We start from the raw sequence: 26738 nt of genomic DNA, 5'->3' as shown, positions 1-26738 counted from the left end.
AGATGAAAAATGAATGGTTGGTTTGCTCTTTCCCTCATGAACTCAATGTTCTCACACCCTCCTTCCATTTTTCTTCCCATCGTTCTCATCTCCACTCTTCCACCTTCTTCTCCTTCATTTTTACCTTTACCACTGTTTTCCTTCTTTTCCATTTTCTGTATTTCCCAGACTTATTCTACAGATCACTGGTCCTCCTCTTTGTGCCTTCATCATCAGCCAATCCATCACGTTTCCCTGGCTAAGCTCCGCCCCATGTCACCATACAAGGCAACAGTGGAATTTGAGGTTTGGAAACTTCATAAGAGGGTGAACAGAGAGGAGAGACCCAACTTTTTCAGTCTGATGTAAAACCTCACCCACCATAAGAAGAAGAAGAAAGGATCTTGAACCTGATTCTCATCTCATCACTTCCATTCTTCAGGAGCAGAAGATCTCAGGGATGAAGATGTGTGCAGCTCCATACGAAGCTCATGCTGATCTGATCTAGGTATGTTAACAGAATATTCCCACTGTGTTTAAAGTGAGGTCTCAGAGGGATCCCATGCAGCAGGAGTGCCACAGAGTCAGATCAACCGAATGAATGCAAACACACTTTATTTATTCTGGCACTCTTGAATATTTAACTCTTGTTTCACTTGTTTTAATGTACAACATTTATCTGTTCACCAGTCTGAAGAAATGGATAAACCTTTGTGTGCAAAATGTTGAATAAACAAATGAGGATTAAATAGAGTACATGTAAGATGATGATGGGGAAGGTTTGCACTGTTCACTTAGTAAATGAAAGGTCACTCATTGTATCCAACTTTGCACTTTCCTTTTGCTGTGAGAGCTCCGTAGTTACTTTATTTTAAATCTTTATTTCAGTTAGGTAATAAAAATTCAAATAATATAAAAAGGTTTGCAGTGATTACAGTAAGAAGTAAAAATGAGAAATAAATCAATCAAATAGATTTATTTGGGAAGAATAAAATGTCTAAATATCTTATTGCCTTGATGATGTCCCGGTGTGATCATGTGTGTAGACATGTTGTAGAGTTAAGTTGTCAGAATGATGATGATGATGGATCCTGACAAAGATCTTCATGAAGGTTGGAAATAAAAACAAGATTTTCTGAAGTTTCTCTTAATTCATGAGACACTTCTACAAACGCTCAAGTCATCACATTAATGAAACTTCAGCTTCAGCAGATTGTAACAAAGCCACCCAGTTAGATTTTACATCCAGAGACAGCTGAGCAGGAAGAACTCATCCAGAGAAAACCATCTCTGCATGTTAGAAATTAGTTGAACAGTTTGTCTTTTAATTGTTTGAATCTGGCTTCAATCAGTCTGTCGTAGTGACCCTCCTGGCCTCCAGTGTTGGCATCGCTGGTGCATGAATCGAGATGTTTAGTGGTGTTTGGTTGTCATGTTTCCGTCGGTCTGACCATTCTGGGGTCTGAATGAAGAGTGGATGAAAATGGATAATACCAGATAATAGATTGACCGTAAAACCAGTTGTGCTTCTTCAAAATGCCTTAAAAACACAATCCATTATTTGTTGTTATTGTAAATAAACAGACGGAATGTCTGCTTCTTTATGGTGCTAACACACAGAAATGCACAGCGACCCATGGAGACCCACACAGACCCACATAGACCTACATAGACCCACACAGACCCACACAGACCCACATAGACCCACATAGACCTACATAGACCCACACAGACCCACACAGACCCACATAGACCTACATAGACCCACACAGACCCACACAGACCTACATAGACCCACACAGACCCACACAGACCCACATAGACCTACATAGACCCACACAGACCCACACAGACCCACATAGACCCACATAGACCCACTCAGACCCACACAGACCCACACAGACCTACATAGACCCACACAGACCCACACAGACCCACATAGACCCACACAGACCCACACAGACCCACACAGACCCACACAGACCTACATAGACCCACACAGACCCACACAGACCCACACAGACCCACATAGACCCACACAGACCCACACAGACCCACATAGACCCACACAGACCCACACAGACCTACACAGACCCACACAGACCCACACAGACCTACATAGACCCACATAGACCCACACAGACCCACACAGACCTACATAGACCCACACAGACCCACACAGACCTACATAGACCCACACAGACCCACACAGACCCACACAGACCCACATAGACCCACACAGACCCACACAGACCCACATAGACCCACACAGACCCACATAGACCCACACAGACCCACACAGACCCACATAGACCCACACAGACCCACATAGACCCACACAGACCCACACAGACCCACATAGACCCACACAGACCCACACAGACCCACACAGACCCACATAGACCCACACAGACCCACACAGACCCACACAGACCTACATAGACCCACACAGACCCACACAGACCCACATAGACCCACACAGACCCACACAGACCCACACAGACCCACACAGACCCACACAGACCCACACAGACCTACATAGACCCACACAGACCCACACAGACCCACATAGACCCACACAGACCCACACAGACCCACACAGACCCACATAGACCCACACAGACCCACATAGACCCACATAGACCCACACAGACCCACATAGACCTACATAGACCCACACAGACCCACATAGACCCACATAGACCCACACAGACCCACACAGACCTACATAGACCCACACAGACCCACACAGACCCACACAGACCCACATAGACCCACACAGACCCACACAGACCCACATAGACCCACACAGACCCACACAGACCCACATAGACCCACATAGACCCACACAGACCTACATAGACGTACACAGACCTACATAGACCTACATAGACCTACATAGACCCACATAGACCTACATAGACCTACATAGACCCACACAGACCTACATAGACCCACACAGACCCACACAGACCCACACAGACCTACACAGACCTACATAGACCTACACAGACCTACATAGATCTACATAGACCCACATAGACCCACACAGACCCACACAGACCTACATAGACCCACACAGACCCACACAGACCCACATAGACCCACACAGACCCACATAGACCTACAAGGACCCACATAGACCTACATAGACCCACATAGACCCACACAGACCCACACAGACCCACATAGACCTACATAGACCCACATAGACCTACATAGACCCACACAGACCCACATAGACCTACATAGACCCACACAGACCCACATAGACCTACATAGACCCACACAGACCCACACAGACCCACACAGACCCACATAGACCCACACAGACCCACACAGACCTACATAGACCTACATAGACCCACACAGACCCACACAGACCCACATAGACCTACATAGACCCACACAAACCCACATAGACCCACACAGACCCACATAGACCTACATAGACCTACATAGACCCACACAGACCCACACAGACCTACATAGACCTACATAGACCTACATAGACCCACACAGACCCACATAGACCTACATAGACCTACATAGACCCACACAGACCCACACAGACCTACATAGACCTACATAGACCCACACAGACCCACACAGACCTACATAGACCTACATAGACCTACATAGACCCACACAGACCCACATAGACCTACATAGACCTACATAGACCCACACAGACCCACATAGACCTACATAGACCCACATAGACCCACACAGACCCACACAGACCCACACAGACCTACATAGACCCACACAGACCCACACAGACCTACATAGACCTACATAGACCCACACAGACCCACACAGACCCACATAGACCCACACAGACCCACACAGACCCACACAGACCTACATAGACCCACACAGACCCACACAGACCCACACAGACCTACATAGACCTACATAGACCCACACAGACCCACACAGACCCACATAGACCTACATAGACCCACATAGACCCACACAGACCCACACAGACCCACACAGACCCACATAGACCTACATAGACCCACACAGACCTACATAGACCCACACAGACCCACACAGACCCACATAGAACCACACAGACCCACATAGAACCACACAGACCCACATAGACCTACATAGAACCACACAGACCCACATAGACCCACACAGACCCACATAGACCCACATAGAACCACACAGACCCACATAGACCTACATAGAACCACACAGACCCACATAGACCCACACAGACCCACATAGACCCACATAGAACCACACAGACCCACATAGACCTACATAGAGCCACACAGACCCACATAGAACCACACAGACCCACATAGACCCACATAGAACCACACAGACCCACATAGACCCACATAGAGCCACACAGACCCACATAGACCCACACAGACCCACATAGACCCACATAGACCCACACAGACCTACACAGACCTACATAGACCCACATAGAACCACACAGACCCACACAGACCCACATAGATCCACATAGACCCACATAGAACCACACAGACCCACATAGACCCACATAGAACCACACAGACCCACATAGACCTACATAGAGCCACACAGACCCACATAGAACCACACAGACCCACATAGACCCACATAGAACCACACAGACCCACATAGACCCACATAGAGCCACACAGACCCACATAGACCCACACAGACCCACATAGAACCACACAGACCCACACAGACCCACATAGAACCACACAGACCCACATAGACCCACATAGAGCCACACAGACCCACATAGACCCACACAGACCCACATAGACCCACATAGACCCACACAGACCTACACAGACCTACATAGACCCACATAGAACCACACAGACCCACACAGACCCACATAGATCCACATAGACCCACATAGAACCACACAGACCCACATAGATCCACATAGACCCACATAGACCCACATAGAACCACACAGACCCACACAGACCCACATAGATCCACATAGACCCACATAGAACCACACAGACCCACATAGATCCACATAGACCCACATAGACCCACATAGAACCACACAGACCCACACAGACCCACATAGATCCACATAGACCCACATAGAACCACACAGACCCACATAGATCCACATAGACCCACATAGACCCACACAGACCCACATAGACCCACATAGACCCACATAGAACCACACAGACCCACATAGATCCACATAGAACCACACAGACCCACACAGACCCACATAGATCCACATAGAACCACACAGACCCACACAGACCCACACAGACCCACATAGACCCACACAGACCCACATAGACCCACATAGAACCACACAGACCCACATAGATCCACATAGAACCACACAGACCCACACAGAGCCACACAGACCCACATAGACCCACACAGACCCACATAGACCCACATAGACCCACACAGACCTACACAGACCTACATAGACCCACATAGAACCACACAGACCCACACAGACCCACATAGAACCACACAGACCCACATAGATCCACATAGAACCACACAGACCTACATAGACCCACATAGACCCACACAGACCTACATAGACCCACATAGAACCACACAGACCCACACAGACCCACATAGACCCACATAGACCTACATAGACCCACATAGAACCACACAGACCCACACAGACCCACATAGACCCACATAGACCTACATAGACCCACACAGACCCACATAGACCTACATAGACCCACACAGACCCACATAGACCTACATAGACCCACACAGACCCACACAGACCCACACAGACCCACATAGACCCACACAGACCCACACAGACCTACATAGACCTACATAGACCCACACAGACCCACACAGACCCACATAGACCTACATAGACCCACACAAACCCACATAGACCCACACAGACCCACATAGACCTACATAGACCTACATAGACCCACACAGACCCACACAGACCTACATAGACCTACATAGACCTACATAGACCCACACAGACCCACATAGACCTACATAGACCTACATAGACCCACACAGACCCACACAGACCTACATAGACCTACATAGACCCACACAGACCCACACAGACCTACATAGACCTACATAGACCTACATAGACCCACACAGACCCACATAGACCTACATAGACCTACATAGACCCACACAGACCCACATAGACCTACATAGACCCACATAGACCCACACAGACCCACACAGACCCACACAGACCTACATAGACCCACACAGACCCACACAGACCTACATAGACCTACATAGACCCACACAGACCCACACAGACCCACATAGACCCACACAGACCCACACAGACCCACACAGACCTACATAGACCCACACAGACCCACACAGACCCACACAGACCTACATAGACCTACATAGACCCACACAGACCCACACAGACCCACATAGACCTACATAGACCCACATAGACCCACACAGACCCACACAGACCCACACAGACCCACATAGACCTACATAGACCCACACAGACCTACATAGACCCACACAGACCCACACAGACCCACATAGAACCACACAGACCCACATAGAACCACACAGACCCACATAGACCTACATAGAACCACACAGACCCACATAGACCCACACAGACCCACATAGACCCACATAGAACCACACAGACCCACATAGACCTACATAGAACCACACAGACCCACATAGACCCACACAGACCCACATAGACCCACATAGAACCACACAGACCCACATAGACCTACATAGAGCCACACAGACCCACATAGAACCACACAGACCCACATAGACCCACATAGAACCACACAGACCCACATAGACCCACATAGAGCCACACAGACCCACATAGACCCACACAGACCCACATAGACCCACATAGACCCACACAGACCTACACAGACCTACATAGACCCACATAGAACCACACAGACCCACACAGACCCACATAGATCCACATAGACCCACATAGAACCACACAGACCCACATAGACCCACATAGAACCACACAGACCCACATAGACCTACATAGAGCCACACAGACCCACATAGAACCACACAGACCCACATAGACCCACATAGAACCACACAGACCCACATAGACCCACATAGAGCCACACAGACCCACATAGACCCACACAGACCCACATAGAACCACACAGACCCACACAGACCCACATAGAACCACACAGACCCACATAGACCCACATAGAGCCACACAGACCCACATAGACCCACACAGACCCACATAGACCCACATAGACCCACACAGACCTACACAGACCTACATAGACCCACATAGAACCACACAGACCCACACAGACCCACATAGATCCACATAGACCCACATAGAACCACACAGACCCACATAGATCCACATAGACCCACATAGACCCACATAGAACCACACAGACCCACACAGACCCACATAGATCCACATAGACCCACATAGAACCACACAGACCCACATAGATCCACATAGACCCACATAGACCCACATAGAACCACACAGACCCACACAGACCCACATAGATCCACATAGACCCACATAGAACCACACAGACCCACATAGATCCACATAGACCCACATAGACCCACACAGACCCACATAGACCCACATAGACCCACATAGAACCACACAGACCCACATAGATCCACATAGAACCACACAGACCCACACAGACCCACATAGATCCACATAGAACCACACAGACCCACACAGACCCACACAGACCCACATAGACCCACACAGACCCACATAGACCCACATAGAACCACACAGACCCACATAGATCCACATAGAACCACACAGACCCACACAGAGCCACACAGACCCACATAGACCCACACAGACCCACATAGACCCACATAGACCCACACAGACCTACACAGACCTACATAGACCCACATAGAACCACACAGACCCACACAGACCCACATAGAACCACACAGACCCACATAGATCCACATAGAACCACACAGACCTACATAGACCCACATAGACCCACACAGACCTACATAGACCCACATAGAACCACACAGACCCACACAGACCCACATAGACCCACATAGACCTACATAGACCCACATAGAACCACACAGACCCACACAGACCCACATAGACCCACACAGACCTACATAGACCCACATAGAACCACACAGACCCACACAGACCCACATAGACCCACATAGACCTACATAGACCCACATAGAACCACACAGACCCACACAGACCCACACAGACCTACATAGACCCACATAGAACCACACAGACCCACACAGACCCACATAGACCTACATAGACCCACATAGACCCACATAGACCCACATAGACCCACACAGACCCACATAGACCCACATAGACCCACATAGACCTACATAGACCCACATAGACCCACATAGACCCACATAGACCTACATAGACCCACATAGAACCACACAGACCCACATAGACCCACATAGACCCACATAGACCCACATAGACCTACATAGACCCACATAGAACCACACAGACCCACATAGACCCACATAGACCTACATAGACCCACACAGACCCACATAGAACCAGAAACGGGACATGAATCTTTAAAAAGAGATTTTCCTGTAGAAATGCAGTTTTCCTGGTTGATGCAAATGGAGAGACGGTTAAACAGGAAGATGCTTCGTGTTGGTACTGATAGGCTGAAACAGCTTCTCTTATTTATTTATTTATTTATTTATTTATTTCTACCCCAAACAAACAAAAACATAAAAAAGAAAACTTTTAGAAGCTAAAACTTTTATGATTGTCAGTCCAGACGGTTCTCACTGAGGTTTCACGACACCTCATCTGTGTCCCCTCATCCTCCTCCTTCCTCCTCCAGAAGATTCATGTGGGTCAAGTGAAGAACTATGAAGTTTGCAGGGTCTGGTGTGGACCAGGTTCTGGTGTGGTCCAGGGTCTGGTGTGGACCAGGTTCTGGTGTGGACCAGGTTCTGGTGTGGTCCAGGGTCTGGTGTGGACCATGTTCTGGTGTGGACCAGGTTCTGGTGTGGTCCAGGGTCTGGTGTGGACCAGGTTCTGGTGTGGACCAGGGTCTGGTGTGGACCAGGTTCTGGTGTGGACCATGTTCTGGTGTGGACCAGGGTCTGGTGTGGACCAGGTTCTGGTGTGGACCAGGGTCTGGTGTGGACCAGGTTCTGGTGTGGACCAGGGTCTGGTGTGGACCAGGTTCTGGTGTGGACCAGGTTCTGGTGTGGACCATGTTCTGGTGTGGACCAGGGTCTGGTGTGGACCAGGTTCTGGTGTGGACCAGGGTCTGGTGTGGACCAGGTTCTGGTGTGGACCAGGGTCTGGTGTGGACCAGGGTCTGGTGTGGACCAGGGTCTGGTGTGGACCAGGTTCTGGTGTGGACCAGGGTCTGGTGTGGACCAGGTTCTGGTGTGGACCAGGTTCTGGTGTGGACCAGGGTCTGGTGTGGACCAGGTTCTGGTGTGGACCAGGGTCTGGTGTGGACCAGGGTCTGGTGTGGACCAGGTTCTGGTGTGGACCAGGGTCTGGTGTGGACCAGGGTCTGGTGTGGACCAGGGTCTGGTGTGGACCAGGTTCTGTAATGAATGATGTAAGGATGACATATGCAGAGGAGGAAGAAGAGGAAGAGTATTTGTGTCCTAAATACGTACAGAGTGGTTTGAGTTCTGAAGGGTACTGACCCGTCTCCCCCCCCGTCTCTTGGGAGCGCGGTTCCCAGAACAACGTTGACATGAGGAGTCGGTGCAGCAAACAGGAAGTCACAGAGGGGAAAATAAAAGATGAAAAGCAGGATTTTGGTGCCCGTCTCTCATCTTCCTTCATCTCCATGTCACAGTTTCCCAGTTTTAGAGTCGTTATCTCTACAAATAAAAACTGATGTGACTCAGCAAACTCAGAAAGCAGTCTGCAGCTACTGGAGCTGATGAAGGTGATGATGATGAGGAAGTTCAGACTGCTGCGATGCTGTCGGAGGAAGCTGCAGTTTCTGGACATCGTCACCGTTACTTGTGTTTGTGTGTCCTGCAGAGTGTGACAGACAGATGCAGTAAATGGAGCCCTTCCTGTGTGTGATTTAAAGAGCTGAGGGACGGAGAAAGATGACCATATTAGGCAATGTTTGGTTTAAGTGGAGAGATGGATCTGACTGTTATCACAGTCTATCTAAACACACTGAGGCTGATGGAGCTGTGGCACATCCAGCTGTTTACACATCGAAATATATTCCTGCAGCCATTTCTCTCCCAGTAACTTCGGGTAACTTTTGACGGGTTCGCGCAGAAGCACGAGGTCAGTCCATGATCCCACCACGTATGAAGGTGGAATCATCCCTCACACACAGCCATGAAACCTGTTCACACCTGGAATAAGCTCATCTGCCACTCGAGTCCACGCAAGTCTGTTCACTGATGTGTGAATGAAAACGTATCAGTGTGTGGTGACTTCCTGTGGAATGAGCTGCAGCTCTGACCCTGATGTTTGTCTGTAGAGTTAAATCCCAGAAGAACTGTGATGAAGAAGGGATCTCAGGCCTGCAGTGAACTCCCGGGGCAGGGGCGGGGGGGGGTCGTGGCTGATGAGAAGAAATGACTTCCTGAAGAAATGACCTTCTGTGGGACATCTCTCCTGGTGAGAACATGTCTGTGTGAAAGCTGGAGACTTTCTTCTTAATATGGAGTTGTTTGGGCCGGAGCAGGATGGAGTCCGATACGAGCTGCTGCTCTCCCTCTGCTGCCTTTAAAGTGCGACTGGAAGAAGGAATGTATGAGGCCGGGGATGTGGGGGGGTTGGGGGTATCAGTGGGAGCAATCTCACACTGAAATAGGGAATGTTTATCCAACGCAGCCATCCTATTTTCCATGCTCCTCGTAATAGCAAACTGCCCTTATAAGGGCAGGCTGGGAACTTCCAGCCGAGCAGCTTCAGAGAATTCCTGAAGAAAAAATCCTCCCCAGAGTGTTGGCTTCTCTCCGTTCTCTGGCCATTGTTAGGATCGGTGAGAGGAAAAGGCATTCAGCTCAAACAGATAGCAGCTGATTTAAAATGTCAGTCCAGATACAGCACTGGGAATTCTCCTGATGTCCACACATCAATCTGAACCAAACACACCATCATCATGAGGAAAACTAATGAACAACCAGGATTTTAGTGATTTTTTTTTTTTCCAGTGATGTAATCTTCATTATATTTCAGGAACTCTATGATGACATCATCTTTGTTCCAGATAAAGATGAAATCAGAACAATCTCTTAAGCAGTGGTGTCGCCAGCGGTGTTTCAGCACGGATGTTTTGAGTCTAGCCCCGGAAACTAAAACCAGCGTAAGTCATTGTAAATAGATGTTCTGAAACTAAGCTGCCACCCGCTCCTCAAACCCACTCTGTGGCTCCACTCTGTTTTATTTCTCATCAGGTGCAGGCTCTACGCCATCACAGCAACGCTACAACACAGGCTGGCGGGGCTGTGGGACGGAGGCAACCCAGAGGTTCAGGACACGCAGACACAGTGCTGTTTGCAGCGCTGTGTTAACAGAACAGCGTGGCCACTTTTAGACTGGTCAAGCAAGAGAGAGGAGAGAGAGACGTACTGCTGTGCCATGAACAAAGGAAGTTAGCTGTGAGAAACTTCCTGTTTAGCAGTGAATGTTTTACTACACGCTTTAGCAATAAACCCCCTCTAGTTCCAGCAGGGTCCTGGGTCTGCTTCACTGCTGCTGGGTGCAGTGAAGGGAGTCCACCCAGAAGCTGGAAAGTCAGGGGAACTTTCAGCCTAAAGAGCAGGTTTGGAAGCAGAAATTTTACAGCTGTTTCTGTCTGAGTTTTCAGACAGTGGAGGCAACAGATCAGAGCAGCACGGCTACTAAGCCACAAAAGCAATGTTGCACTTCAGGACCAAAAATATCAGACTGAAGGACCAGGAAAATAACTAGTTTTGTGGGAGTTAAATGTGCAAGTAGGTGTTTAGTTCCCCTGGTACAGTAGCCAGGTGTAAGGTTCAATTCTGGTATGTCCTTGACCCACTTTCTCATTTGCTGGTCAATAAACTCACACAATCACACTAGAGCCCATAAAAATTTTACAATAACACTTGTATATGTATGAATCACACATTAAAGAAATAACATGTATAGTTTCCATTTAAAATACTTGTAGAAAAAAAAGAAAAATCAGGTTTTAGCTGTAAAGGGGTAATTTTGGCTATTTATTTGGTCAGAAAAAAATGTGGCCCTGGGCCTAATCCAGTTGCTGACCCCTGATCTGTGCTTTTAACAAAATAGTTATCTGAAAAGACTAATTAGTTGTCATGGACCGATCAATACTGAAATATCTAAATAATGTTACAATAAAGAACTGCATTTATCCAGCTTGGAGTCCCTGAGATCAGTTCAGCTGCACAGGCCCAAATACACTGCAGAGCAGGTCATTATAGACCAGGTGTCATATAGTCAGTACTTAAATAAATATGTGAACTTCTACAGAAAAACAGCAGAAGAATATTTAAGAGAAGATGGAGAATAATATTAAAAAGTTTGACTGATGGTGAAATGAACTTTGGTAGATAGATGCTAAGGTGTTTTTCTAAACAAACTGACCTGATTGTTCTTAGTCCACTCAGCTACTGACCACATGACAGTTATTCCACTCAGCTACTGACCACATGACAGTTATTCCACCAAGCTACTGACCACATGACAGTTATTCCACTCAGCTACTGACCACATGACAGTTATTCCACTCAGCTACTGACCACATGACAGTTATTCCACTCAGCTACTGACCACATGAGTTATTCCACCAAGCTACTGACCACATGACAATTATTCCACTCAGCTACTGACCACATGACAGTTATTCCACTCAGCTACTGACCACATGACAGTTATTCCACCAAGCTACTGACCACATGACAGTTATTCCACTCAGCTACTGACCACATGACAGTTATTCCACTCAGCTACTGACCACATGACAGTTATTCCACTCAGCTACTGACCACATGACAGTTATTCCACTCAGCTACTGACCACATGACAGTTATTCCTCTCAGCTACTGACCACATGACAGTTATTCCTCTCAGCTACTGACCACATGACAGTTATTCCACCCAGCTACTGACCACATGACAGTTATTCCACCAAGCTACTGACCACATGACAGTTATTCCACCAAGCTACTGACCACATGACAGTTATTCCACCAAGCTACTGACCACATGACAGTTATTCCACTCAGCTACTGACCACATGACAGTTATTCCACTCAGCTACTGACCACATGACAGTTATTCCACTCAGCTACTGACCACATGACAGTTATTCCACCCAGCTACTGACCACATGACAGTTATTCCACCAAGCTACTGACCACATGACAGTTATTCCACCAAGCTACTGACCACATGACAGTTATTCCACTCAGCTACTGACCACATGACAGTTATTCCACTCAGCTACTGACCACATGACAGTTATTCCACTCAGCTACTGACCACATGAGTTATTCCACCAAGCTACTGACCACATGACAGTTATTCCACTCAGCTACTGACCACATGACAGTTATTCCACTCAGCTACTGACCACATGACAGTTATTCCTCTCAGCTACTGACCACATGACAGTTATTCCACTCAGCTACTGACCACATGACAGTTATTCCTCTCAGCTACTGACCACATGACAGTTATTCCACTCAGCTACTGACCACATGACAGTTATTCCACTCAGCTACTGACCACATGACAGTTATTCCACCAAGCTACTGACCACATGACAGTTATTCCACTCAGCTACTGACCACATGACAGTTATTCCACTCAGCTACTGACCACATGACAGTTATTCCACCAAGCTACTGACCACATGACAGTTATTCCACTCAGCTACTGACCACATGACAGTTATTCCACCAAGCTACTGACCACATGACAGTTATTCCACTCAGCTACTGACCACATGAGTTATTCCACCAAGCTACTGACCACATGACAATTATTCCACTCAGCTACTGACCACATGAGTTATTCCACCAAGCTACTGACCACATGACAGTTATTCCACTCAGCTACTGACCACATGACAGTTATTCCACTCAGCTACTGACCACATGACAGTTATTCCACCAAGCTACTGACCACATGACAGTTATTCCACTCAGCTACTGACCACATGACAGTTATTCCACTCAGCTACTGACCACATGACAGTTATTCCACCAAGCTACTGACCACATGACAGTTATTCCACTCAGCTACTGACCACATGACAGTTATTCCACCAAGCTACTGACCACATGACAGTTATTCCACTCAGCTACTGACCACATGAGTTATTCCACCAAGCTACTGACCACATGACAATTATTCCACTCAGCTACTGACCACATGAGTTATTCCACCAAGCTACTGACCACATGACAGTTATTCCACTCAGCTACTGACCACATGACAGTTATTCCACTCAGCTACTGACCACATGACAGTTATTCCACTCAGCTACTGACCGCATGAGTTATTCCACCAAGCTACTGACCACATGACAGTTATTCCACTCAGCTACTGACCACGACAGTTATTCCACTCAGCTACTGACCACATGACAGTTATTCCACCCAGCTACTGACCACATGACAGTTATTCCACCCAGCTACTGACCACATGACAGTTATTCCACCAAGCTACTGACGACATGACAGTTATTCCACTCAGCTACTGACCACATGACAGTTATTCCTCTCAGCTACTGACCACATGACAGTTATTCCACTCAGCTACTGACCACATGAGTTATTCCACCAAGCTACTGACCACATGACAATTATTCCACTCAGCTACTGACCACATGAGTTATTCCACCAAGCTACTGACGACATGACAGTTATTCCACTCAGCTACTGACCACATGACAGTTATTCCACTCAGCTACTGACCACATGACAGTTATTCCACTCAGCTACTGACCGCATGAGTTATTCCACCAAGCTACTGACCACATGACAGTTATTCCACTCAGCTACTGACCACGACAGTTATTCCACTCAGCTACTGACCACATGACAGTTATTCCACCCAGCTACTGACCACATGACAGTTATTCCACTCAGCTACTGACCACATGACAGTTATTCCTCTCAGCTACTGACCACATGACAGTTATTCCACTCAGCTACTGACCACATGACAGTTATTCCACTCAGCTACTGACCACATGACAGTTATTCCACCAAGCTACTGACCACATGACAGTTATTCCACTCAGCTACTGACCACATGACAGTTATTCCACTCAGCTACTGACCACATGACAGTTATTCCACTCAGCTACTGACCACATGACAGTTATTCCACCAAGCTACTGACCACATGACAATTATTCCACTCAGCTACTGACCACATGAGTTATTCCACCAAGCTACTGACCACATGACAGTTATTCCACTCAGCTACTGACCACATGACAGTTATTCCACTCAGCTACTGACCACATGAGTTATTCCACTCAGCTACTGACCACATGACAGTTATTCCACTCAGCTACTGACCACATGACAGTTATTCCACTCAGCTACTGACCACATGACAGTTATTCCACTCAGCTACTGACCGCATGAGTTATTCCACCAAGCTACTGACCACATGACAGTTATTCCACTCAGCTACTGACCACATGACAGTTATTCCACTCAGCTACTGACCACATGACAGTTATTCCACCCAGCTACTGACCACATGACAGTTATTCCACCCAGCTACTGACCACATGACAGTTATTCCACCAAGCTACTGACCACATGACAGTTATTCCACCAAGCTACTGACCACATGACAGTTATTCCACCAAGCTACTGACCACATGACAGTTATTCCACTCAGCTACTGACCACATGACAGTTATTCCACTCAGCTACTGACCACATGACAGTTATTCCACTCAGCTACTGACCACATGACAGTTATTCCACCCAGCTACTGACCACATGACAGTTATTCCACCAAGCTACTGACCACATGACAGTTATTCCACCAAGCTACTGACCACATGACAGTTATTCCACTCAGCTACTGACCACATGACAGTTATTCCACTCAGCTACTGACCACATGACAGTTATTCCACTCAGCTACTGACCACATGAGTTATTCCACCAAGCTACTGACCACATGACAGTTATTCCACTCAGCTACTGACCACATGACAGTTATTCCACTCAGCTACTGACCACATGACAGTTATTCCTCTCAGCTACTGACCACATGACAGTTATTCCACTCAGCTACTGACCACATGACAGTTATTCCTCTCAGCTACTGACCACATGACAGTTATTCCACTCAGCTACTGACCACATGACAGTTATTCCACTCAGCTACTGACCACATGACAGTTATTCCACCAAGCTACTGACCACATGACAGTTATTCCACTCAGCTACTGACCACATGACAGTTATTCCACTCAGCTACTGACCACATGACAGTTATTCCACCAAGCTACTGACCACATGACAGTTATTCCACTCAGCTACTGACCACATGACAGTTATTCCACCAAGCTACTGACCACATGACAGTTATTCCACTCAGCTACTGACCACATGAGTTATTCCACCAAGCTACTGACCACATGACAATTATTCCACTCAGCTACTGACCACATGAGTTATTCCACCAAGCTACTGACCACATGACAGTTATTCCACTCAGCTACTGACCACATGACAGTTATTCCACTCAGCTACTGACCACATGACAGTTATTCCACTCAGCTACTGACCGCATGAGTTATTCCACCAAGCTACTGACCACATGACAGTTATTCCACTCAGCTACTGACCACGACAGTTATTCCACTCAGCTACTGACCACATGACAGTTATTCCACCCAGCTACTGACCACATGACAGTTATTCCACCCAGCTACTGACCACATGACAGTTATTCCACCAAGCTACTGACGACATGACAGTTATTCCACTCAGCTACTGACCACATGACAGTTATTCCTCTCAGCTACTGACCACATGACAGTTATTCCACTCAGCTACTGACCACATGAGTTATTCCACCAAGCTACTGACCACATGACAATTATTCCACTCAGCTACTGACCACATGAGTTATTCCACCAAGCTACTGACGACATGACAGTTATTCCACTCAGCTACTGACCACATGACAGTTATTCCACTCAGCTACTGACCACATGACAGTTATTCCACTCAGCTACTGACCGCATGAGTTATTCCACCAAGCTACTGACCACATGACAGTTATTCCACTCAGCTACTGACCACGACAGTTATTCCACTCAGCTACTGACCACATGACAGTTATTCCACCCAGCTACTGACCACATGACAGTTATTCCACCCAGCTACTGACCACATGACAGTTATTCCACCAAGCTACTGACCACATGACAGTTATTCCACTCAGCTACTGACCACATGACAGTTATTCCACCAAGCTACTGACCACATGACAGTTATTCCACTCAGCTACTGACCACATGACAGTTATTCCACTCAGCTACTGACCACATGACAGTTATTCCACTCAGCTACTGACCACATGACAGTTATTCCACCCAGCTACTGACCACATGACAGTTATTCCACCAAGCTACTGACCACATGACAGTTATTCCACCAAGCTACTGACCACATGACAGTTATTCCACTCAGCTACTGACCACATGACAGTTATTCCACTCAGCTACTGACCACATGACAGTTATTCCACCAAGCTACTGACCACATGACAGTTATTCCACTCAGCTACTGACCACATGACAGTTATTCCACCAAGCTACTGACCACATGACAGTTATTCCACCAAGCTACTGACCACATGACAGTTATTCCACCAAGCTACTGACCACATGACAGTTATTCCACTCAGCTACTGACCACATGACAGTTATTCCACTCAGCTACTGACCACATGACAGTTATTCCACTCAGCTACTGACCACATGACAGTTATTCCACCCAGCTACTGACCACATGACAGTTATTCCACCAAGCTACTGACCACATGACAGTTATTCCACCAAGCTACTGACCACATGACAGTTATTCCACTCAGCTACTGACCACATGACAGTTATTCCACTCAGCTACTGACCACATGACAGTTATTCCACTCAGCTACTGACCACATGACAGTTATTCCACTCAGCTACTGACCACATGACAGTTATTCCACCAAGCTACTGACCACATGACAGTTATTCCACTCAGCTACTGACCACATGACAGTTATTCCACTCAGCTACTGACCACATGACAGTTATTCCACCAAGCTACTGACCACATGACAGTTATTCCACTCAGCTACTGACCACATGACAGTTATTCCACCAAGCTACTGACCACATGACAGTTATTCCACTCAGCTACTGACCACATGACAGTTATTCCACTCAGCTACTGACCACATGACAGTTATTCCACTCAGCTACTGACCACATGAGTTATTCCACCAAGCTACTGACCACATGACAGTTATTCCACTCAGCTACTGACCACATGAGTTATTCCACCAAGCTACTGACCACATGACAGTTATTCCACTCAGCTACTGACCACATGACAGTTATTCCACTCAGCTACTGACCACATGACAGTTATTCCACTCAGCTACTGACCACATGACAGTTATTCCACTCAGCTACTGACCGCATGAGTTATTCCACCAAGCTACTGACCACATGACAGTTATTCCACCAAGCTACTGACCACATGACAGTTATTCCACTCAGCTACTGACCACATGACAGTTATTCCACCAAGCTACTGACCACATGACAGTTATTCCACCAAGCTACTGACCACATGACAGTTATTCCACTCAGCTACTGACCACATGACAGTTATTCCACTCAGCTACTGACCACATGACAGTTATTCCTCTCAGCTACTGACCGCATGAGTTATTCCACCAAGCTACTGACCACATGACAGTTATTCCACTCAGCTACTGACCACATGACAGTTATTCCACTCAGCTACTGACCACATGACAGTTATTCCACTCAGCTACTGACCGCATGAGTTATTCCACCAAGCTACTGACCACATGACAGTTATTCCACCCAGCTACTGACCACATGACAGTTATTCCACCAAGCTACTGACCACATGACAGTTATTCCACCCAGCTACTGACCACATGACAGTTATTCCACTCAGCTACTGACCACATGACAGTTATTCCACTCAGCTACTGACCACATGACAGTTATTCCACTCAGCTACTGACCACATGACAGTTATTCCTCTCAGCTGCTGACCACATGACAGTTATTCCACCAAGCTACTGACCACATGACAGTTATTCCTCCAAGCTACTGACCACATGACAGTTATTCCACCAAGCTACTGACCACATGACAGTTATTCCACTCAGCTACTGACCACATGACAGTTATTCCACTCAGCTACTGACCACATGAGTTATTCCACCAAGCTACTGACCACATGACAGTTATTCCACTCAGCTACTGACCGCATGAGTTATTCCACCAAGCTACTGACCACATGACAGTTATTCCACTCAGCTACTGACCACATGACAGTTATTCCACCAAGCTACTGACCACATGACAGTTATTCCACTCAGCTACTGACCACATGACAGTTATTCCACCCAGCTACTGACCACATGACAGTTATTCCACCAAGCTACTGACCACATGACAGTTATTCCACCCAGCTACTGACCACATGACAGTTATTCCACCAAGCTACTGACCACATGACAGTTATTCCACCAAGCTACTGACCACATGACAGTTATTCCACCAAGCTACTGACCACATGACAGTTATTCCACTCAGCTACTGACCACATGACAGTTATTCCACTCAGCTACTGACCACATGACAGTTATTCCACCAAGCTACTGACCACATGACAGTTATTCCACCAAGCTACTGACCACATGACAGTTATTCCACTCAGCTACTGACCACATGACAGTTATTCCACTCAGCTACTGACCACATGACAGTTATTCCACTCAGCTACTGACCACATGACAGTTATTCCACTCAGCTACTGACCACATGACAGTTATTCCACCAAGCTACTGACCACATGACAGTTATTCCTCTCAGCTACTGACCACATGACAGTTATTCCACCAAGCTACTGACCACATGACAGTTATTCCACTCAGCTACTGACCACATGACAGTTATTCCTCTCAGCTACTGACCACATGACAGTTATTCCACCAAGCTACTGACCACATGACAGTTATTCCTCCAAGCTACTGACCACATGACAGTTATTCCACCAAGCTACTGACCACATGACAGTTATTCCACTCAGCTACTGACCACATGAGTTATTCCACCAAGCTGCTGACCACATGACAGTTATTCCACTCAGCTACTGACCGCATGAGTTATTCCACCAAGCTACTGACCACATGACAGTTATTCCACTCAGCTACTGACCACATGACAGTTATTCCACCAAGCTACTGACCACATGACAGTTATTCCACTCAGCTACTGACCACATGACAGTTATTCCACCAAGCTACTGACCACATGACAGTTATTCCACCCAGCTACTGACCACATGACAGTTATTCCACCAAGCTACTGACCACATGACAGTTATTCCACCAAGCTACTGACCACATGACAGTTATTCCACTCAGCTACTGACCACATGACAGTTATTCCACTCAGCTACTGACCACATGACAGTTATTCCACTCAGCTACTGACCACATGACAGTTATTCCACCAAGCTACTGACCACATGACAGTTATTCCACTCAGCTACTGACCACATGACAGTTATTCCACCAAGCTACTGACCACATGACAGTTATTCCACCAAGCTACTGACCACATGACAGTTATTCCACTCAGCTACTGACCACATGACAGTTATTCCACTCAGCTACTGACCACATGACAGTTATTCCACTCAGCTACTGACCACATGACAGTTATTCCACTCAGCTACTGACCACATGACAGTTATTCCACTCAGCTACTGACCACATGACAGTTATTCCACCAAGCTACTGACCACATGACAGTTATTCCTCTCAGCTACTGACCACATGACAGTTATTCCACCAAGCTACTGACCACATGACAGTTATTCCACTCAGCTACTGACCACATGACAGTTATTCCTCTCAGCTACTGACCACATGACAGTTATTCCACTCAGCTACTGACCACATGACAGTTATTCCACTCAGCTACTGACCACATGACAGTTATTCCACTCAGCTACTGACCACATGACAGTTATTCCACTCAGCTACTGACCACATGACAGTTATTCCACTCAGCTACTGACCACATGACAGTTATTCCACTCAGCTACTGACCACATGACAGTTATTCCACCCAGCTACTGACCACATGACAGTTATTCCACCAAGCTACTGACCACATGACAGTTATTCCACCCAGCTACTGACCACATGACAGTTATTCCACCAAGCTACTGACCACATGACAGTTATTCCACCAAGCTACTGACCACATGACAGTTATTCCACCAAGCTACTGACCACATGACAGTTATTCCACCAAGCTACTGACCACATGACAGTTATTCCACTCAGCTACTGACCACATGACAGTTATTCCACCAAGCTACTGACCACATGACAGTTATTCCACCAAGCTACTGACCACATGACAGTTATTCCACTCAGCTACTGACCACATGACAGTTATTCCACTCAGCTACTGACCACATGACAGTTATTCCACTCAGCTACTGACCACATGACAGTTATTCCACTCAGCTACTGACCACATGACAGTTATTCCACTCAGCTACTGACCACATGACAGTTATTCCACCAAGCTACTGACCACATGACAGTTATTCCTCTCAGCTACTGACCACATGACAGTTATTCCACCAAGCTACTGACCACATGACAGTTATTCCACTCAGCTACTGACCACATGACAGTTATTCCTCTCAGCTACTGACCACATGACAGTTATTCCACCAAGCTACTGACCACATGACAGTTATTCCTCCAAGCTACTGACCACATGACAGTTATTCCACCAAGCTACTGACCACATGACAGTTATTCCACTCAGCTACTGACCACATGACAGTTATTCCACTCAGCTACTGACCACATGAGTTATTCCACCAAGCTACTGACCACATGACAGTTATTCCACTCAGCTATTGACCGCATGAGTTATTCCACCAAGCTACTGACCACATGACAGTTATTCCACTCAGCTACTGACCACATGACAGTTATTCCACCAAGCTACTGACCACATGACAGTTATTCCACTCAGCTACTGACCACATGACAGTTATTCCACCAAGCTACTGACCACATGACAGTTATTCCACCCAGCTACTGACCACATGACAGTTATTCCACCAAGCTACTGACCACATGACAGTTATTCCACCAAGCTACTGACCACATGACAGTTATTCCACTCAGCTACTGACCACATGACAGTTATTCCACTCAGCTACTGACCACATGACAGTTATTCCACTCAGCTACTGACCACATGACAGTTATTCCACCAAGCTACTGACCACATGACAGTTATTCCACTCAGCTACTGACCACATGACAGTTATTCCACCAAGCTACTGACCACATGACAGTTATTCCACCAAGCTACTGACCACATGACAGTTATTCCACTCAGCTACTGACCACATGACAGTTATTCCACTCAGCTACTGACCACATGACAGTTATTCCACTCAGCTACTGACCACATGACAGTTATTCCACCAAGCTACTGACCACATGACAGTTATTCCACTCAGCTACTGACCACATGACAGTTATTCCACCAAGCTACTGACCACATGACAGTTATTCCACCAAGCTACTGACCACATGACAGTTATTCCACTCAGCTACTGACCACATGACAGTTATTCCACTCAGCTACTGACCACATGACAGTTATTCCACTCAGCTACTGACCACATGACAGTTATTCCACCAAGCTACTGACCACATGACAGTTATTCCTCTCAGCTACTGACCACATGACAGTTATTCCACCAAGCTACTGACCACATGACAGTTATTCCACTCAGCTACTGACCACATGACAGTTATTCCTCTCAGCTACTGACCACATGACAGTTATTCCACTCAGCTACTGACCACATGACAGTTATTCCACTCAGCTACTGACTACATGACAGTTATTCCACTCAGCTACTGACCACATGACAGTTATTCCACTCAGCTACTGACCACATGACAGTTATTCCACTCAGCTACTGACCACATGACAGTTATTCCACTCAGCTACTGACCACATGACAGTTATTCCACCCAGCAACTGACCACATGACAGTTATTCCACCAAGCTACTGACCACATGACAGTTATTCCACTCAGCTACTGACCACATGACAGTTATTCCTCTCAGCTACTGACCACATGACAGTTATTCCACCAAGCTACTGACCACATGACAGTTATTCCACTCAGCTACTGACCACATGACAGTTATTCCACTCAGCTACTGACCACATGACAGTTATTCCACTCAGCTACTGACCACATGACATTTATTCCACTCAGCTACTGACCACATGACAGTTATTCCACTCAGCTACTGACCACATGACATTTATTCCACTCAGCTACTGACCACATGACAGTTATTCCACTCAGCTACTGACCACATGACAGTTATTCCACTCAGCTACTGACCACATGACAGTTATTCCACTCAGCTACTGACCACATGACATTTATTCCAGAAGCTTCCACAGGCTCCACCCACCATGAAAGAAAACGGCCGATTTGCCTGCGGCCCGTGGTGCAGTGCTGCATCTCTGGTCAGTTGGTAGTCTGAGATGAAGCACTGTAGCTCGGGACACAGGACCGAAACTACATATCCTTCAGACTATTCTCAGGAAGCATGTACAGCAACACGAGGATCATGTGAAATATCTGTGATGTTTTATTGTCTCTATGATTATAAATGTAAAGTTTATTTCCTTTTCCTCTCTCCGAGGGTCCAGTTTTCCCAGGAATCCCTTGACCTATCAGAAAAGGGGATTCCTGGAAATACTGATCTTGGGGGCGTGGGATATCACCAGTTCCATCTATTCATTATTCTATTTACTATTATATTCCATCTATTATTATATTATTATTTCCACCATTTATTGTGTGTTTGAAGGGGAATTCTTCATCTAACAGGTGCGGCAGACTAATATTAATCTCTCTGTGCTACAGAAGTCAACAATAAAGACAAACATTTTTAAATGAAGTAGTGTGGACCAGTTCTGTAATCCAAACAGTTGAGCGGGTCCTGATGGGCCTGCAGCCTTACGGCCTAAATACTCACACACCCGTCAAATTTCTTCACTTATTAAATCAGAAATGAACATGTGTGGTGGAGCAGTTATGAAGATATGAAGATGAAGACAGGCTGCACGGTGAGGTTAGCACAGTGGCCTCACAGCAAGAAGGTTGCTGGTTCAACTCTTGGCTGGGGGGCGGGGCTTTGAACAGTGGCCTTCCTGTTTGCGTGTTCTCCTCGTGTATGCGTGGGTTCTCTCCGGGTTCTCAGGCTTCCTCCCACTACAGACACATGCATGTTAAGTTATTTGGTTCCTATAAATCAAGGGTATTCAACTCGGTCCTACGAGGTCCGTAATCCGGCAGGTTTTCCATGTATCCCTGCTCCAACACAGCTTACTCGAATTAATAAGTCCATGTGCAGATTCTCATAGGCCGTTAGATCCATTTAATTTGATTCAGGTGTGTTGAAACAGGAATTCAACAGAAACCTGCTGGATTGCAGACCTCAAAGGACTGAGTTGGATACCCCCGCTCTAAGTCCTCCATATGAGTGAGCATGAATGGTCTTTTGTCTCTGTGTTGTTCCCTGTGATGGACCGGCGACCTGTCCAGGGAGTACTCAGTGGTTGCTGGGACATGCTCCAGCTTCCCTGAAACCCTTAATTGAAACCCACGGTTAAGAAAATGACTGACAGCTATGAAGATGTTTATTTATCCTGGAGATACACTCTGGACAGGTGACCAGTCCATCACAGGACCACACAGACAGACAAACAACCCCTCACGCATGCACACTCCTAGGGACAATTTAACCCAGTTAACCCTAACATTATGTCTATGGACGGTGAGAGGAAGTTGGAGTATCCGGAGAGAACCCACGCATAAACTAGGATAACATGCAATTCCACACAGAAAGGCCACAGTTTGAACTTCTCTCCAGCCGAGGCCTGAACCAGTGCCCTTCTGGTTACAGTGCTAACCACTACACCATCGTGCAGCCCTCCATGTGAATTCATTTCTAAAAATGAATGAATTCTTGGTGTTCCATGAAGATCAGTGTGCTTTCACAGAAAAGGGGCAGAGTTTGCCTCTGACCAACGCTGAACGTGAAGAAATCCTGCAGAGCAGCTACGTCACCATGAAGAAGTGGACATTCGGAAGAATTTAAACAAATCATCCAGGTTAGACGGAAGCAGTTCCAAATTAGCATTTATTTGTATAAATTTCATACATACAAAAAACACCTGAAGCAGCGCAAAGTGCTTTACATATGTTAAAACAACTTGGAAAAGAGGCTACCCTTTATCACCGATTCTGTTCATAACTTATATGGACAGAATTTCTAGGCGCAGCCGAGGTGTTGAGGGGATCCGGCTTGGTGGCCTCAGAATTGGGTCCCTGCTTTTTGCAGATGACGTGGTCCTGTTGGCTTCATCTGGTCGTGATCTCCAGCTCTCACTTGAGCGATTCGTAGCCGAGTGAGAAGTGGCTGGGATGAGAATCAGCACCTCCAAATCTGAGACCATGGTCCTCAGCCGGAATAGGGTGGATTGCCCTCTCCGGGTCGGGAGTCAGGTCCTGCCTCAAGTGGAGGAGTTTAAATATCTCGGGGTCTTGTTCACGAGTGAGGGAAGGATGGAGCGCGAGATCGACAGACGGATCGGTGCGGCGTCTGCAGTAATGCGGACTCTGCGCCGGTCTGTCGTGGTGAAGAAGGAGCTGAGCCAGAAGGCGAAGCTCTCGATTTACCAGTCGATCTACGTTCCTACCCTCACCTATGGTCATGAGCTGTGGGTCGTGACCGAAAGAACGAGATCTCGTATACAGGCGGTTGAAATGAGTTTCCTCTGCAGGGTGGCCGGGCTCTCCCTTAGAGATAGGGTGAGGAGCTCAGTCATCCGGGAGGAGATCAGAGTAGAGCCGCTGCTCCTCCGCATCGAGAGGAACCAGTTGAGGTGGCTCGGGCATCTGGTCAGGATGCCTCCTGGACCTCCCTGGTGAGGTGTTCCAGGCACGTCCCTCTGGGAGGAGACCCCGGGGAAGACCCAGGACACGCTGGAGGGATTATATCTCTCGGCTGACCTGGGAACGCCTCGGGATCCCCCCCGCAGAGTTGGCAAATGTGGCTGGGGAGAGGGAAGTCTGGGCTTCCCTGCTTAGGCTGCTGCCCCCGCGACCCGACCCCGGATAAGCAGCATGGAGATGAGATGAACCTGGAAAACAAAGAGACACATAATCATTCACACACACATACTGAACACACCCTCCATCCCATGTTGTATGGCAAAACTCTAAAATAATCTTCTGTCTCTTTAAACAAAAAAAATAATGAACATTTGGCTTGACGAAGTGCGAGGAAACAACATCCTGGGCAGCTTACCCATAACTGTAAGCCACATCACCACTGGAATGGCCACGACTCAGGGTTGGCCCAGATCAGCACAACAGCCAGATGGCT

At 47.1% G+C, this 26738-nt stretch overlaps 1 long non-coding RNA gene across 1 annotated transcript; it reads left to right on the top strand.

Moving 5' to 3' along the window:
* The first annotated feature begins 357 nt into the window (after window positions 1-357).
* Window positions 358-12274, top strand: LOC306763645. Its single transcript, XR_013771530.1, has 3 exons — window positions 358-487; window positions 11162-11288; window positions 11380-12274. It is a non-coding gene; the product is annotated as an uncharacterized lncRNA (long non-coding RNA).
* The last annotated feature ends 14464 nt before the right edge of the window (window positions 12275-26738 follow it).

The sequence above is a fragment of the Telmatherina bonti genome, assembly GCF_933228915.1.
Source record: "Telmatherina bonti genome assembly, chromosome: 12".
Taxonomy (NCBI): domain Eukaryota; kingdom Metazoa; phylum Chordata; class Actinopteri; order Atheriniformes; family Telmatherinidae; genus Telmatherina; species Telmatherina bonti.
Note: the sequence above shows the minus strand (reverse complement) of the source record. Positions and strands in the feature narration are given on the sequence as shown.